This window comes from Kryptolebias marmoratus, unplaced genomic scaffold (genome assembly GCF_001649575.2).
Source record: "Kryptolebias marmoratus isolate JLee-2015 unplaced genomic scaffold, ASM164957v2 Scaffold24, whole genome shotgun sequence".
NCBI classification, from domain to species: domain Eukaryota; kingdom Metazoa; phylum Chordata; class Actinopteri; order Cyprinodontiformes; family Rivulidae; genus Kryptolebias; species Kryptolebias marmoratus.
Window position 1 is genome coordinate 180887 of NW_023665758.1, and position 9432 is coordinate 190318.

At 38.0% G+C, this 9432-nt stretch overlaps 1 long non-coding RNA gene across 1 annotated transcript; it reads right to left on the reverse strand.

Annotated features, from left to right (window-relative positions):
* LOC108251426 lies at nucleotides 1-8820 on the reverse strand. The gene is made up of 5 exons (XR_001809346.3): nucleotides 8685-8820; nucleotides 8514-8611; nucleotides 7435-7483; nucleotides 3024-3114; nucleotides 1-662 (listed from the first exon to the last, which is right to left on the reverse strand). It is a non-coding gene; the product is annotated as an uncharacterized LOC108251426 (long non-coding RNA).
* Nucleotides 8821-9432: the final 612 nt, after the last annotated feature.

Below are 9432 nucleotides of genomic sequence, written 5' to 3' on the forward strand. Positions count from 1 at the left end.
TTTGGAGTGTTTTTCTTATCTTTATTGTATCTAGAAAACTACAGCAATCATACAGTTCTGTAAAATGAAAAGTAAAAACTTAATATTTCAGGTTTTGCAGTCGAGCCACACGAAGTCATGATGAAAACTTTAACTACTGTTGGACATATCAACCTAACTGGTTTGAATGTCCAGTCTTTAATCAATTCAATAAACAGGTCTTCCTGTGTTCAGACTGCTCCTGGTGCTCCTGCTGATGAGCCTCACCCCTAAGATCAGTATTTCCAGGAATCCCCTTTATCTATCATGTCAAGGGATTCCTGGGAAAACTGGACCCCAGAAAAGAGGGTTAAAGGAAAACAAGATTAGGTGTGAATTTGTTCCTAAACCTTTTGGATAAACATCACAATTCTGCCTTCCAGCTGTGTTCAAACAAAGCACTGAAGGTCAAAAGTATGAAGAATGGTTCTTGTCTTAGTTAAATTCTGCAGTTTGCAGGTTCTGTGTATTTTTCTCCATTTTCCCTGACAGAAGCACGTCGGCGGTACGACCTGTTGATGGACGCTGTAAGTTAAAGCTCAGGTGGGATTTTTGTCCTTCGTCCCGAGCTACAGTGCTTCATCTCAGACTACCAGCTGACCAGAGATGCAGCACTGCACCATGGGCCGCAGGGATGGATTCAACTGCAGAGAAACAAAGACAGCAAATTCAGAACGATTATTTCTCGTCACATTTATCAGCATTTCATTCGGACTGACCTAGCTCTATATGAAGGAATGCATATCACCCACCAGCTTCATGCCAGAGCTTTAAAGTAAGACCGTCTGATGTTGAAGCGGTGACGAGGTTCCTGATTTGGTCAAACACTGAAAACAACCTTGAGATGTCCCGTTCAGAGTACGTGTTGGGAAAGACAGCAGCTGCAGCTTCAGGTTTTAGCTGAGTTTGAACCTTTTTTGTTTTCTAATGTTGATTAACTGTAGTGGCCATCTTAAACTGCACTGACTGCAAAAGTTCATCAGTTGTTGATGTATATCCAATGATTATATTCTGAGAGCTAGACTAAAAACTACCCCATGGTTCAGGAGGTATTTTGCTAACAGACAAAACAGGTTGAATCCAAAAGTTCATGCTGCAGTTTTAGTAGCACTTAAAGTAGTTTTTGCGAATAACTCAGCTTCTTCCATGCCAAATTTTAGCAGAATATCTAAAATTGACTGAAATTTTAGCCATTTTGTGCTTTCTAATGTTAGTTGCCTGTGGTGGCCATCTTGAACTGGGTTTGCTTTAAAAGTCAATCAGCTGTACGTGTACATCCAGTGATTATTTTCTGAGAGGTTCACTAAAATCCATCCTGTGGTTCATGAGATATTTTGCTAACAGACACAGGCAAAAACAATATTGTCCACCTTTGCCTTTCTGTGACGGGCAATAAAACAGAAAGCTCTTCAGCGCTGTAACATTATCTGAGCTGGAGTAAAAGAAGAAGCTGGATTTTTGCCTAAGTGGTAAACAGGAGATGACTTCAACTCCCAGCAGACCTACAAAATACCAACTTCCTGTGGTGCTGGAGCTGCTCCCCGTCTGTCTGCAGATGCCTGTTTGTGTTTGTGCTTCTCCTCGGACGTACAGACATTCAGTCAGTTGCCTGTCAACCACTGTATTGGTTTATATAAAGAGACAGACATAATGGCTGCTTTCATTCACATCTGTGGTACATTATGTCTTCAATAAAGGGACAGTCAGTAATTTTAAAAACAATGTTCAGTCAAATAGTAATCTTATCACAAACACACCGTTGAGGTGCCGCTTGCAGGAAATCATATTTTCCCTGTATCGTTAGTGGATAACATTTTCTCTGTATGGGCTCGGTTAGGTACAAAAACCTAGAGAGATCTGTATATTGATTCTACTGCTTTTCTTCAGCAACTAGCAAATGAATGCAATGAAATAAGGCTTTTCTTTTCAGATACCTTCAAGCTCGACATTATGTCCGTAGCTCATCCCCAGGACTTCCTGCTCCTCCTAACCCTTTTGATTAATTGTTTTTCTGCAACCTCTCCCTTTAATGAGAGGAGCTTTTTCTTCCATATAATTAAATATTTTTAACCTTTTAAATCCTTCCTTTGTTAAAAACCGTATGGAGGACAGACCCAGGATGGCTGATTTCAGATTATGTTTGGGTGGAGGTTTTAGAAGAGGGACAGATCTTCAATCTGTGTTCAGCACAATTTAATGCAATGTTGGATTTTTTATCAAGCTTTACTACACTCCAGCCAGGCTCGTAAAGAATCTTTGACACAGTGTCTCCTCTGTGTGAATGATGCCAACAGGACACAGCAAATTACTCACACGTTTTGGAGCCCACCTTTCATGAAGAGGTCCTAGTTTGATATTTTACTTATGCTGTAACTGGAAAGGACATCACTCCTAATGTCTAGGAACCTTGTTTGAGGTATGGTTCCTGATTTCTCTCCTGCTAAATAGAGCTTCTCCTGCATTAATAACTCTGCTGGCCAGGAGGTTAATACTAGTAAATTGGAAATCTGCAGCTCCTCCTACATCTCCAAGATGGATTAGAGAGATTCTTAATTTTCTTAAACTGGAAAAATTATCAGACTGACTTTAGTAAGGCTAGATGATTTGAAATGAGCTGGAATCTCTTTGTGTCCTACATTAAATGCACCAGATGTCATCATTCATTCTGACCTGAGCACCACAGTGATGTTTCTTGATGTGTGTGTGTTTATATACTTATATCTAATGTGTCTTTTACTTCTTATATTATTCATTTTATCTTAACATTTCTTCTCCTATGTGTCTTTTATTAGTTTGTCACAGAGAGGTGCCCTGGTGAGGGGTGCTTGTTTATTGTTGTTGATCCCACAATAAAGTCCTGTTTTATCCTGACTACAGGCACAAATCAAACACATTTTGAAGACCCCTCCCCTCCCCTCACTCTCATTAGTAGTTTGGACTTATATAAAACTTTCCAGCTATTTATGAAGAGCTTGAAAATTTTGTGTTACCCTTTGATGTCTCACCTTTGATGTCTCACCTCACAACAGATGAAACTGTTCTCATTTATCCTGTGTGGGGGCTAATGGACGCCTAGGATCCTGCAGTTTCACCGTCCTATTAAAACACACACAGAAAAAATGTTTATATGTTTAAAATCAAAAGGTTTTTGTGTTTGTTTTTACCCCTTACAGAGCCTAGTACTAACTTTATTCCAATCCCATTTCAAATCAGAAATACAGAAAAAAAAATTAAAGGTCTAACACTCCTTTAAGGATTGCATGTTGCCCACAGCCCTTCAGTCTCTTGTAATATCATGTGATGTCATGCTTTAAGTACATTATGTGTCGTGACTAACTCTCAAATACTACCACTCCAAAGTTCAGCTTAATGTCTGGAAACTGGACAGTGTCAAAGACATGTTTGTGTTTTCTAAGGCCAGTTGACTGTGGCAGCCATCTTGAATCAGATTGATCCCAAATTTTAACTGGTTGTAGATGAATAGTGATTACTTTCTGCAAGTTTTATTAGCATTTGTCCAGTGGTTCATGAGATATTTTGCTAACATAAAATACATGTCTTTAACCTGTAGTGGTGAGTCATAAGACAAAGAAAAAAGATATTAAGGTAGTCTATAAAGTACATATAAAGTATATTTGTTAAAGCTAAGTTAAAGAATATTAAACACACACACACACACATATATATATATATATATATATACTTACCATATGCACATATATAATTTTATTTCTTTTTTCCCTCAGCTTTGCTGGATTTTCCCCAGTTTGTCCTTATATGGTCATGTGTGTGATGTGAGGATTGTGGAAAAAAAGATTGCTGCGTTGAATAAACATTCCCTCCTCCAGTCTGTGATCACTCCCACTGATTGCCAGCCTCGGCTACACTCTCTCTCTCTCTCTCTCACACACACACACACACACACACACACACACACACACACACACACACACACACCCTCCCAGCTGCATACATTACCTTTTCAAGTCACAGTGCTGAGAGTTTAAGGCCAGCAGAGAGAGGAAATCCTTATCTGACTCAGTCTTACTCCGTGAGCTCTGAGCTAAACAAAACCATATTAAGAAGAAAGACTTGCAGACTCTCTGCCTTCACACACACACACACACACACACACAAATCTGTCTTCAAGAAATGTTACACTCACATATATCCAAGCAACAAAGCAGTCTCCTTTGACTCAACCTTATACTGTATGTGTCTGTTCTGCTGAAGTCTGAATTTCTACCACTGGCAGCATCACTAAAAGTGTCTTCATGGACATGATGGACATTACTGTCTTGGTTTGCTCATTCTTATTCCTCCCAATGTACTTTGCATTTTTGCCTAACTATGATTACCCTGGACTACTATTTGACAAATTTCAATAAAACGTGCAGAAAGTAATCACTGGATGTTCATCTGTAACTTATAAAGTTTTGGAGTCAAACTGATTCAAAACAGACCGAGCCAAAAGTTATTTTGAAGGTTTGACTAAAGTGTCTACAACGCCATCATTTCCTAGCATAAGATGATCTTAGTTTGACATTCTGGCATGAAATGAGGAGGAAACTATTGTTATTTAAAGAAAAGGGTAATCCAGGAACGTAAAGAAATACTTATTCAAAAGTGTGAATGTGTCAGCAGTTTGAATCCTCACAATCTGAGACTCATTTCAGTTCAAACACTGACCAAGAGGACATGTCCCTGTGTGTGTAGGGGTGTGTGTGGGGTCTGTGTGTGCAGGTGTGTGTGTGTGTGTGTGTGTGTATACAGTGATAAGAGTCAGAGCCATCTTCCTGTAAACATTGCCTAATATGGTTTTGTCTCTCGTTCCTCATTGCTCTTTAAATCACAGGCAGGAACATTCTCTGGTTCTCTCCATCTATCAGTCTGCACTTTAACATTCCTCATTCCTTTTTCCCCTCTCATGTACATATATTCACAAAAACAGAGCAAGAGGTACTGACAGTCCTGCAACCTGAAAACATATCGTGTAAATATAGAAATTCAGTAGAAGTTAACATCTGTGCAGACCACAAATACTTGCTAGAGTTAAACTTACTCATCATTCAAATGCTTTTATTTGTAGTCCACAATGAAAAGAACAGAAACAATTCAAGTGGTCCAGGAATGTCAACGTAACAAGTGGTCTTTGGGTCTGCTACCAAAAATGGTCAAACACTGAGCAGATGATGCAACAATTGTTGACGGAGAGATGAAAACCACAAAAAGGCACTCAGACACTTCAGACAGTTCCAGGTAAACCCCACAGAGCAGACATTCCAGCAGCCTAAAGGGTGCATATCACCCGCCAACTTCCACTTCAGAGTTTTAAACTCGGACTATCAGATGTTGAGAAAAAAAGGAGCTGTGGTCGTTTTAGTCAAACCTTGGAAATAAGATTGTGTGACCTCATGCAGTATCATCAGATGTCAGAGAGTGCGTGTTGTGAATGACTTTCAGCTACTACCACACCGAGCTTTAGCTCAGGGTTTGTAAAACTGACTGAGTTAAAGCCATTTTTAAGGTCAGTTAGTTGTGGTGGCCATCTTAAACTGGATCGACTTAAAAAATTAATCAGTTGTAGATGTACATCAAATGATTGTTTCCTGAAAGTTTCATTAAAACTAATCCAGTGGCTCATGAGATATTTTACTAACAGACAGACAAAGTTGAGTCCAAATAGTTAATGACAAACTTTTGAACAAATATCGTGTGTTGTGATCTGTTAGTGCTCAGAATATGTGTTGGGAATGACTCTCAACTACTGCCACACCGAACGTTAGCTCAGTATCTGTAACATTTACTGAGTTATAGACATTACTGGGTTGGCTAGGGTTGATTAGCTGAGGTGGCCATCTTGAATCAGGTTGACTCCAAAAGTGAATTTGTTTTAGATTTAAGGTTTATACACATCTGAGAGTTGCTGTGGATTCAGTGAACAAACAAACGTGTTTCACCAAGTGTCAAATCCATAAATGTTGGATTTCTTCAGCTGCACTTCTGAAACTTCCCATCTCCTCTGCTGACCTTTGACCCAGCCTCCATCAGCAGCCCCTCCTTTCCTGTGAGAAAATGACCCTGGGAATGGCAGCTCCTTCGTCCCCCCCGGGGGGGGGGGGGGGGGGGGGGTTATGTTGAAGGTTGTGGGAACGTTCTTTAGATGCAGAACTCTTCAGAATTAAGACTCTCAGTAAATAAATACAGGACTTCCTCTTCGTCTCTGCCTGCGTGTCTGTCGGAGAACCGTTCTCAACTGGACCGCAACTTCTAGACTTCTAGCAACGCTGTCTGTCTGTTAGCAAAATATCTCATGAACCATTGGAAAAATTTGAATGAAACTTTAAGGAAATAACCATTGGGTGTACATCTGCTGATCTACTGATTAACTTTTGGAGTAAATTCAATTTAAAATGACCGCCACAGCCAACTCACCTTAGAAAACACAAAAACGGGTATAATTCAGTCAGTTTTGTAGATGTTGTGCTAAACTTTGATGTGGTAGTAGTTGAGAGTCATTCCCACTACATACTCTGAGTGTAACGTCTCACAATGTCACACGAGGTCACATATATTGTTTTAATGTTTGATCAAAACGGCTACAACGTCATCCTCTTTCAACTTAAGACAATCTTAGTCTGAAACTCTGATGTGAAAGGCGATGGTAATATGCATTCCTTCAAGAATTACTAGGCCTTTAATTATTAAAAGTTTTATGAGCTTTTTTGTAGTGAGAAAACAGAATGATGTGATACATGAATTAATGATTATATGCAGGATATATTCTACTAAAGGCATATTTGAGTTTTAAAAGCTGGGTTGTGCGAAGAACCTAAGAGTATTTAACCTCTAACAACAGAGAAGGTAATTTTGATTCTGATTTTGAAGGCTGTAAAGAAAAAACAGCAACAAAAAGAAAGGTTAGAGTTTTGTTTTGTTTTGTTTTTTTCCTGGTAGAAATGAACTCTTTTGTTCTCACATATAGACTGGTCCTTCACACAACCTCACTTTAAATAAATACATTAATACCTTAAGGCCTATCATTCTTTTAAGGAATGCATATCACCCCTGCCTTTCATGTCAGAGTTTTAGTCTAAGATCATCTGATGTTGACAAATTATAGAGTTGTAGCCATTTTGGTCAGACCTTGTAAATTATATTACATGCCATCTTCTATTAAAGGTACTTGAAACCAATGCAGTTTGAAAAAGTTTACTCCAGTATTTTTCCAGATATACAGAATCCAATTCTGAAATGTGGGTCCACATTCAATGCAAACAAAGCACTCAGCTGAATCCACTAAAACCCATGTGGAAGCTTGAATCACATGACTGACTTACATTAAGCTGGACATGTGGCAGCTGTTCACAAATTTCTAAAATATGAGAAAAATATTCAGCAAATTTCATTTCTTACCTTACATCCTTCTCCAACACCCTGTTTTTCTTCTTCTTTCACAGACAGACTAGACAAGAAAAAAAAAACAGATTATTATGGGATGTGTGTGAATGGCAGATGAATTTTTTTTATTTTTTAATTTCATTTATAACTTCAGGCAAATTGCTATAAAAGCAGAAACTAGAGTTTTGCACACCTATTATAGATTGAAAGCATTGAAATGTGACGTCATAATTATTTTGCTCTTTTGTTCACAATTATGTGAAGGACTCAGGTTTGCAGAATTTTAATATCATTCTCTTCTGTAAAATTATAGTTTCCTAGTTTTTATCTTAACATTTGGAAAATACAGTCTTACAAATCAACATAAATTGTGCTTTAAAAAAATACTATATCAACAAAAATAATCATGTATGTTTTTTTAAAAGCTAAGTAGATTTTGTGGCTCCAAACAAACTGCACTCAGTGGGAAAGATGGTAGCACTGTCTCATCCAAACAAAGACTGCAAACCCCTAAACTAAAAATTTATTGAAACCACTGTTTTAGATTACAGTGCCTATAAAGGTATTCATGGAGGGTTTTTGTTTTTATCGCTGTCATAAATCAGTCATGGTCAATATAAACTTGTGTTCTTTACAAAAAAACCCCAAAAATTCAATGATAGATAGATAGATAGATAGATAGATAGATAGATAGATAGATAGATAGATAGATAGATAGATAGATAGATAGATAGATAGATAGATAGATAGATAGATAGATAGATAGATAGATAGATAGATAGATAGATAGATAGATAGATAGATAGATAGATAGATAGATACTAAGAAACACATTAAACTTTAATTTCATTTGTAAACATTTTAAACCCATTCTTAAACTAATGATATTAAATTAAACTTAATAATAAAGATGTTAGACTAATTTATAAACTCAATAATAAAATTATAAAACTTTTTAAATAAACAAATCAGTTTAATATCAAGTTTCTGACTGTTAGCAGAGGAAGGTAACAACAAAGCAACATGTAATTCAGAAAAGAAAAGATGATAAAAATCTGTCAGAGTGTGTTCAGGAGAAATCCTCGAGTCGGTACCTGAACATGTGCTGCAGGTCTGGGCTGAGCGCTGCTGGAACGAGTCATCTGGAGCTGCAGACGTCTTGACCACTGGGCTAACTGGATGAGAAGTCTGTCTAAAGAACAGCAGAAGATCAGCACCACCTGAAAGTTAAATAAAAACATTTTTTTCAAAGCTAGAGTTCTTACTGTAAGGATCTTTCAGGTCAGATAAAAGGAGGATTTCATGCCGGAGTGGAGCAGTCTCCTCTATGATGAGGTCTGTCTTATGAAGCCATGCAGCTCAGTGTTGCCTTGTTTGGTTACTGGGGGGCGGGCTTCAGAGCAGGGAGAGCCTTTTGAACACACGGCTGTCATTAAAGGAACAAACAGCCGACTGCTGACCTGTGGACTGTGTCTGGGAAATGTAGAGAGACAACAGAAGAATAAACATGTGGAAAGAGAAAAAGATGAGGAAAGAAGAAGCAGGGGAGATTAACAGTAAAAGGAAAGAAACAAAGAGGAGGACAGGCTGCAACAAAAGATAAAGGAAGAAAGAAGAAAGGCATAGGGTAAAATACTGAATTCAAGGCTTAGCATTCCTTTACAAAATGTGTATCACTGCTGCCTTTCATACCAAAGTTTCAGACTTCCTCTTATGTTCGGAAATGACAGAGTTATAACTGTTTTGGTCAAACCTTAAAAACATTAAGAACAATCTTGTGAGATTTCACAAGAGATCATGCTGAGAGTATATGTTGTTAAATGACTCTCAGCTACCCAGTAGCTGTAAAACTGACTGAGTTAAAGCCATTTTTGTGTTGTCTAATGTTAATCAACTGAGGCGGCCATATTGAATTGGGTTGGCTTCAGATTTTAAACAGTTGTAGAGATTCATCCAATGAAAGGTTCATTAAAATCTGTTCAGTGGTTCATGAGTTATTTAGCCAACAGACAG